Below are 7,388 nucleotides of genomic sequence, written 5' to 3'. Positions count from 1 at the left end.
GGCAGAATTTGTTCTAGGAAGTTTTGCCAATGGCTTCATCGTGCTGGTGAACTACAATGACTGGGTCAAGACACGAAAGTTCTCCTTAGCAGATCAAATGATTGTGGCTTTGGCCATCTCCAGGATTGTTTTTTTCTGTGTATTTTTAATAGTTTGGTATGCAGTGTTTTTTGATGTATCTTCATATAGTTTAGAAGTATTCATTATTATTAATATGGCTTGGGTTGTAAGCTACCATGTTAGCATCTGGCTTGCAACCAGCCTTAGCATATTCTATTTGCTCAAGATCGCCAATTTTTCTAGCCTCCTATTTCTTTACTTGAAGAGAAGAGTTAAAAGAGTAGTTCTCATAATACTCATGGGCAGTTTGGTGATTTTCATGTTTAATCTTCCACTGGCAATCTTGGATGAGAATGAGTGGGTGAGTCAACATCGTGGGAACAGGACAGTGAGGAACAAGAGGGAGAAAATTATTCGCCTTTCCAATATGTCTATCTTCACTCTGACAAACTTCATAGCCTTTATGATGTCCCTGACTTCATTTGTGTTGCTGATTTTTTCCCTGTGGAAACATCTCAGGAACATGCAAGCAGAGGGCAAAGAATCCCAGGATCCCAGCACCAAGGTCCACATCAGAGCCATCAAAACGATGACTTCCTACCTCCTGCTGTTGGCTTGTTACTTTGTGCCTCTACTCATCCGAATTTGGAATTCTAACAGGATGCGGAACAGAACTGTCCTACATGTATTCCACATTTCTTTAGGATTGTATCCTTCAATCCATTCATTTTTTTTAATCTGGGGAAATAAGAAGCTGCAACAGTCTTTTCTTTCCTTTTTGTGTCAGCTGAGGTTGAGGCTGACAGAAAGGAAGAGGATATTGTTTGCTTCACATAGAAAACAAACTGATGAGTCTCCTACCTTATCTAGTTCTACTGCTTTTTCAATACGTATATGACTGAGTCATTTTTAGATGTTTGTGTATAAAAGTCTGTGACCTAAATTGATCACAGATGCTATACATTATGTTTTGGATTAATTTTAGAAAAATTATGAGATATGTAGACCACTGAATAATTTGTTTCAGATAAGCAATCTAGTGGTTTAAAAAATTTCTAATACCTAAATAGAAATTTACATCTATTTCCCATACATATCATGTACCTTATAGCTACAACATTAACTTACATATGCATATATAAGGACTTACAACAATCTCATGAAATCATAACTCTATTCTTTTGTTATATATATTACAGACATCTCACTGTTTATCTTTAATGGAATCCTCAGTTTTTTGATGAAAATGAACATCAATTTTAAATCATGCAAAAAGGATATATTTGGGATTAGAAATATTCTAGATAAATCATTACTTAAGGTATTATAGGTGACAATGTAGCACTCTAGCTCTGTCATCCCCTTGTTCATCGATTTTCTTGAGCGGGCACCAGTAACGTCTTTATTGTTAGATTTGTTATTACTGTTTTGGCATATTGAATACGCCACGGGTAGCTTGTCAGGATCTGCCATGTGGGTGGGATACTCTTGGTAGCTTGCCAGGCTCTCGGAGAGAGACGGAGGACTCGAACCCTGGTCGGCCTGGTGCAAGGCAAACTCCCTACCCACTGTGCTATCACTCCAGTCCATAGGTAACAATAAGAACTGTCATTATTATTGTTACTATTAGGTTTGGGGCCATGCCTGTATTGCTCAGACATTACTCCTGGTTCTCTGTTCAGGGCTTTCATCTGGCTTGTGCTCAGGAATCATTCCTTGTGATGCTCAGGGACCATATGTGGTGCTCGGGATTGAACTAAGGTCAATTGATGCAAGACCAGAGCCGTACTTCTCTCATACTATACTGTCTCTCCTTTGGCCCCCAGAACTATTATTCAGAGTATAAGATATGCACAATAAAAATGGTAGGAGTGCTGAATTTACAGAAATTTTCTATGTGTGCAACAAATTACTGAAGAATATTAGATTGTACAAGTATATGCATTATTAGAATAGGATGGATTTCTTTAATAGGGATGAAGAAGAAAATAAGTAATTGGAACCTGTTTTCAATGCTATGTGTGCTTCTGAGCAATTTGAAAAACCACTGTTTCCAGTATTATTTTATACAAAGTCCATGTATTGTTGAAAATTATTGGGGTCAGAGGATAGTACAGCAAGTAGGGTGCTTTTTGTACACAATGGTCTGTGTTTGATTCCCCAGAACCCTATATCATCCCCTGAGCCTAAATGGAGTGATACCTGTAAGCAGAGCCAGGAGTAAGCCCGGAGCACGAGTTGATGTGGCCCAAACCTCCTCTCCAACAATAAAGTCATATCTGATGTCAAGAATTATTTTTTGTGGGTTGGAGCGATAGCACAGCGGGTAGGCCATTTGCCTTGCACATGACTGACCCTGCTTCGATTCCCAGCATCCCATATGGTCCCCGAGCAACCGCCAGGAGTAATTCCTGAGTGCATGAGCCAGGAGTAACCCCTGTGCATCACCAGGTGTGATCCAAAAACCAAAAAAAAAAAAAATAAAATTACTTTTTGTAAATTGCCCTTATGACTGAGTTATCAGTCATGTCTCCCATCTGACTAAATAATCTTCCTTTTGATATTGAATAAAAATATTCAATTTGTTCCTACTTCCAAAAAAGTTTATAAAAATTCAAAATATTTGACCATAATGTAACGATCATTTTTCTGTGCTACTATTGCATTTATGTTTGTATGATAACTAAAGGGAATAAATAGCTTTACTTGCTGTCATATTACAATCTTTGAAAATGATACCTGTGTAAATACATGACTATATCAAGAACAGGAAGACCCAGTGAAAGGAGAATTACCTTGCTCAATGTTTTATGTTGCATACTTCATTGAATATAGCGATAGCACAGCGGTAGGGCGTTTGCCTTGCATGCCGCCGACATGATTCCATTCCTCTGTCCCTCTCAGAGAACCTGGCAATTTACTGAGAGTATCCTGTCCACATGACAGAGCCTGGCAATCTACAAGTGTCATATTTGATATGCCAAAAACAGTAACAAAGAATCTTGCAATGGAGATGTTACTGGTGCCCGCTTGAGCAAATCGATGAGCAACAAGATGACAGTGATATAGTGATACATGCAAGTTAGTGAAAACTGAGCATAGGCAAATATATGCATATATATTAAATTTCTTATTTGTAAATAGAAATTTTCATGAGACATCATGACATCTTGAGTAGTTCTATATAGTAGAAGGCTTTGAATCTTCCTTCTCCAACCTCATACATTATATTCAAAGGTGGAACTTTCAGGTTAAGTGGAGGCTTCAGATAAAAGAATGAAGCCACAAAGTAATGTATAGTACTAAGATAAGCAGTACAACCAATAAAATTAATTGCAAGCAATTACAATAGACCTTAAAAGAAGAGAAAGTATATGTGAAACATTTGGGGAAAGGCCATGTGGGTGAAACTTGTGGGTTAAGTCCAAGAATACAAACATTCAATTTGTGTCTGGAAACTCTTAGTGTTTTAGCTTATTGTTGGGGAGAAAGGAGTATAGTAAGCCCTGAGCTCCACCAGATATGGTTCCCCCAAAATATTGATTGTTGAAATAATATGCAATTAAAGGATTTAACATTCCACCTGAAAGTCTGGGTTCTTCTTGTGTTTGGGGTCAATGGTAAGCTCTTTCCAGTCTTTAGGTTTCCCTACTGTTCCTCTGGGCTCTTTCTCCCAAGAAAAAACAGCTCCTCCTGGTTCCTCTTTAAACTGGGGCTGGTCTCTGCTCTGTCTAGTTTACCTGAGAGGAAACTCCCGATACTCCCCACCCCCAACCTCAGAAGGCTTTACCGCAGGAATCTGTTCTATTTACCTCATGATTGGCCACAAGTCATTGAGAAAAGCCATAAGAAAAAGGAAAAACAAACAAAACAGAAACAGAAAAAAAACCTCTAACCAAATAAAAGCCCTTCTTTACCCCAGTAATGCCGGCAGGGCATTTTTCCATTTTCCTCTTAACTAGGGAGTGGAAATACTTCCAGATTCTCTCAGTGCTGAGACATGGACAGACAGTGTTGGAAAATGCCAATGAGGAAATCATAAGCAAACTGGAAAGAAAGCTGGGGCAGAGAGAAGGAGAGGACAGAACACTTATCTCTGAGGCATTTAAATTCTGCAGACCTCCACCAAGATGGCAGCTCCCTGATCTTCCCAGAGGGAGACTTGCCTTACTGTGTGCAGCTTTGGGGGGGACGGTTTACCTCCCGTGGGAGTTGATCAGCGCCCAACGCCCTCCTCACCTCAGCTCCAGGCAGCTAGTCAAGGTTGCTCAGGCCCTTTTGTTCGGTCACCAAAATGGTCAGCTTAAATGAATTCTTTTTCTCCTTTGGATAAGAGGAAGAGTTTCTTTTCTTTTCTTTTCTTTTCTTTTCTTTTCTTTTCTTTTCTTTTCTTTTCTTTTCTTTTCTTTTCTTTTCTTTTCTTTTCTTTTCTCTTCCTTTTTCTTTTCTTTTTTATTGAATCTTGTGAGATACAGTGACAAAGCTTTCATGTTTGAGTTTCAGTCATAGAATGATTGAACACCCATCTCTCCACCACCAATGTCCCCAGTATCCCCCTGCCCCATCCCAATCCTCCCCTGCCTTTATGGCCGACAATTTCCCTCATGCTCCCTTGATACTTTGGGGCATTATGGTTTGCAATGTAGGTACTGAGAGCTATCACATTTGGTCCTTTATCTACTCTCAGCACACATCTCCCATCCCGAATGATCTCTCCAACCATCATTGACTTAGTGGTCCTTTCTGTATCCCAGCTGCCTTCTCTGCTAGCTCATGAGACAGGCTTCCAACCATGGGATAATATTCCTGGCCCTTGTTTCTACTGTCCTTGGGTGTCAGTCTCATATTACCTTATTTTATATTCCAGAAATGAATGCAGTTCTTCAATATATGTCACTTTTTTCTGACCCATTTCACATAGCATGATATGAAAGAGCTTTATTGTGGACTTTTCTGGACCACCTCAAGAAAGAAGTGAAATGGAGGGCATTCTGTAGCTTCTTCCCCATTTAACACAGATTTCAGGTTTATATGCTTGGGAGGGATATCTTCAAACAGGAGAAATTTTACATTTTTGGTAAGTTAGGAAGAGATAAAAAATCTTTACTTTTGTGTAGGTTGCTGCTAATTCCACGTTTTAGCTGATCCAAGACAGCAATTATACCTTAGGCACTAGAGATGCGATACATTTTAGGTGTGAATAATTTGCAGTCCTTGAGAGAAGAATGTAGCACTCTCCCCTCTCTGAGAGTGTGTCTAACTTCTAGCAAATGGTTTTACTTAGATACCTTGGCTACCCTTCAGACTATACCTGCACTAATAGCACCACCAGGAGTAATTCCTGAGTTCTTTAGTGGTTGCCTTTGACAGGGAAATTTGATTCTGTTTTCATCATTCTGACATTACAGTGAAAAAAAATAGGTCATTCATTTCTTGGGAGTGAACATGATCTTATAAATTACATATTCACAAATATGAATGTTGAAGATATGCATATTTCATATATATTAGTTTTACTGGCACTCAGATTGTGAGTGTAAATGTTTGAGAGCTTAAAAATGGATAACATTGAGAAGTATTCTCCATTTTTGTTGGCATGCTGGGTAATAAGAATTTACTCTTCACCTAGTCACTGAAAACTATCCCTATGAGGGAAGGCGAGTAAGAGAGCGATTGCGTACCCGGCCCGGCCCAGCCATGGCCTAGTTGCTGAAGGTGGATCAGGAAGTGAAGCTCAAGGTTGATTCTTTCAGGAAGTGGATCACAAGTGAGGCTGAAGACTTGGTGGCAAATTTCTTCCCAAAGAAGTTGTTAGAACTTGATAGTTTTTTTAAAGAACCAATCCTGAACATCCATGACCTAACTCAGATCCACTCAGACATGAATCTCCCGGTCCCAGACCCCATTCTTCTCACCAACAGCCGTGATGGACTGCATGGGCCCACTTACAAGAAACGAAGGTTGGATGAGTGTGAAGAGGCCTTCCAAGAACCAAGGTGTTTGTGATGCCCAACGGGATGCTGAAAAGCAACCAGCAACTGGTAGACATTATTGAGAAAGTGAAACCTGAGATCCAGCTGCTGATCGAGAAATGCAACACAGTCAAAATGTGGGTACAGGGGCTGGAGCGATAGCACAGAAGGTAGGGCGTTTGCCTTGCACGCGGCCGACCCGGGTTCGAATCCCAGCATCCCATATGGTCCCCTGAGCACCGCCAGGAGTAAGTCCTGAGTGCATGAACCAGGAGTGACCCCTGTGCATTGCCGGGTGTGACCCAAAAAGCAAAAAAAAAAATGTGGGTACAGCTCCTGATTCCCAGAATAGAAGACGGGAACAACTTCAGGGTATCCATTCAGGAGGAGACTGTTGCAGAACTAAGAACTGTTGAGAGTGAAGCTGCATCGTACCTGGACCAGATTTCTAGATATTATATTACAAGAGCCAAATTGGTTTCTAAAATAGCTAAATATCCCCATGTGGAGGACTATCGTCGCACGGTGACAGAGATCGATGAGAAAGAGTATATCAGCCTGCGGTTCATTATATCAGAATTAAGGAATCAATAAGTCACTCTACACGATATGATCCTGAAAAATATCGAGAAGATCAAACAGCCCCGGAGCAGTAATGCAGAGACCCTGTACGAGGGCCAGCGCCAGGGGACTCTGTGAGTCAGGTTCAAGACCGATATTGCCTTGGTTTGTTACATGACTATCGTGATGGGGAAACTGGCTGGAAGTAGTAATCACACCTCTCTCTGTTTTTAGTTAGAGTCTAATGAAACTCTCATGTAGTTCTGTGACGAGTTTACCTCTTTTTTCAGGCCTCAGGAACTCTTCTATTTCCTTCCCTAAACCCCCATATTTGACCATTTCTAAAACCTGGAGAAAACTCCAGGTTTGTGCAGGATAGGGGGCACGAGAATACTTGTGTTTTGTCTTTCCACCTCTCTCCCTCCTGTGTCTTGGGCTTTGCCTCTTCCTTTTGATGATTAATTGGTTTGAAGTTGAGGGAACTAGAAGGTAAACACAAAGTGTTTTTTTGTTTTGTTTTTTTTTTAGGAGTTGAGGTCAGGGCCTCAACTCCTCCCCTCCTGATGTAAGGTTAGTGGCTCTTGCCTCTGTGGGACGCTGGGTCCTCCCTGCCGCAGTTGCTCTCGTGATGGCTTAGGGTTTCCCATCTACCTACATCCCACATTTAACATGATCATGACAAAAAACACCTTAGACGTTTGCGTTCCTAGCTCCTGCAGGTGTTTTTATAACTAGGGTTTTGGCATACACACATGTAGGTACATGTGCACGCCCACAGGCCAGATGCACACACAC

The 7,388-nt window shown here is 40.8% G+C and overlaps 1 pseudogene; it reads left to right on the top strand.

Annotated features, from left to right (window-relative positions):
* Positions 1–5,757: 5,757 nt before the first annotated feature.
* On the top strand, positions 5,758–6,921 carry LOC129399139 (proteasome activator complex subunit 3-like; annotated as a pseudogene).
* Positions 6,922–7,388: the final 467 nt, after the last annotated feature.

The sequence above is a fragment of the Sorex araneus genome, chromosome 10, assembly GCF_027595985.1.
Source record: "Sorex araneus isolate mSorAra2 chromosome 10, mSorAra2.pri, whole genome shotgun sequence".
NCBI classification, from domain to species: Eukaryota; Metazoa; Chordata; class Mammalia; order Eulipotyphla; family Soricidae; genus Sorex; species Sorex araneus.
Note: the sequence above shows the minus strand (reverse complement) of the source record. Positions and strands in the feature narration are given on the sequence as shown.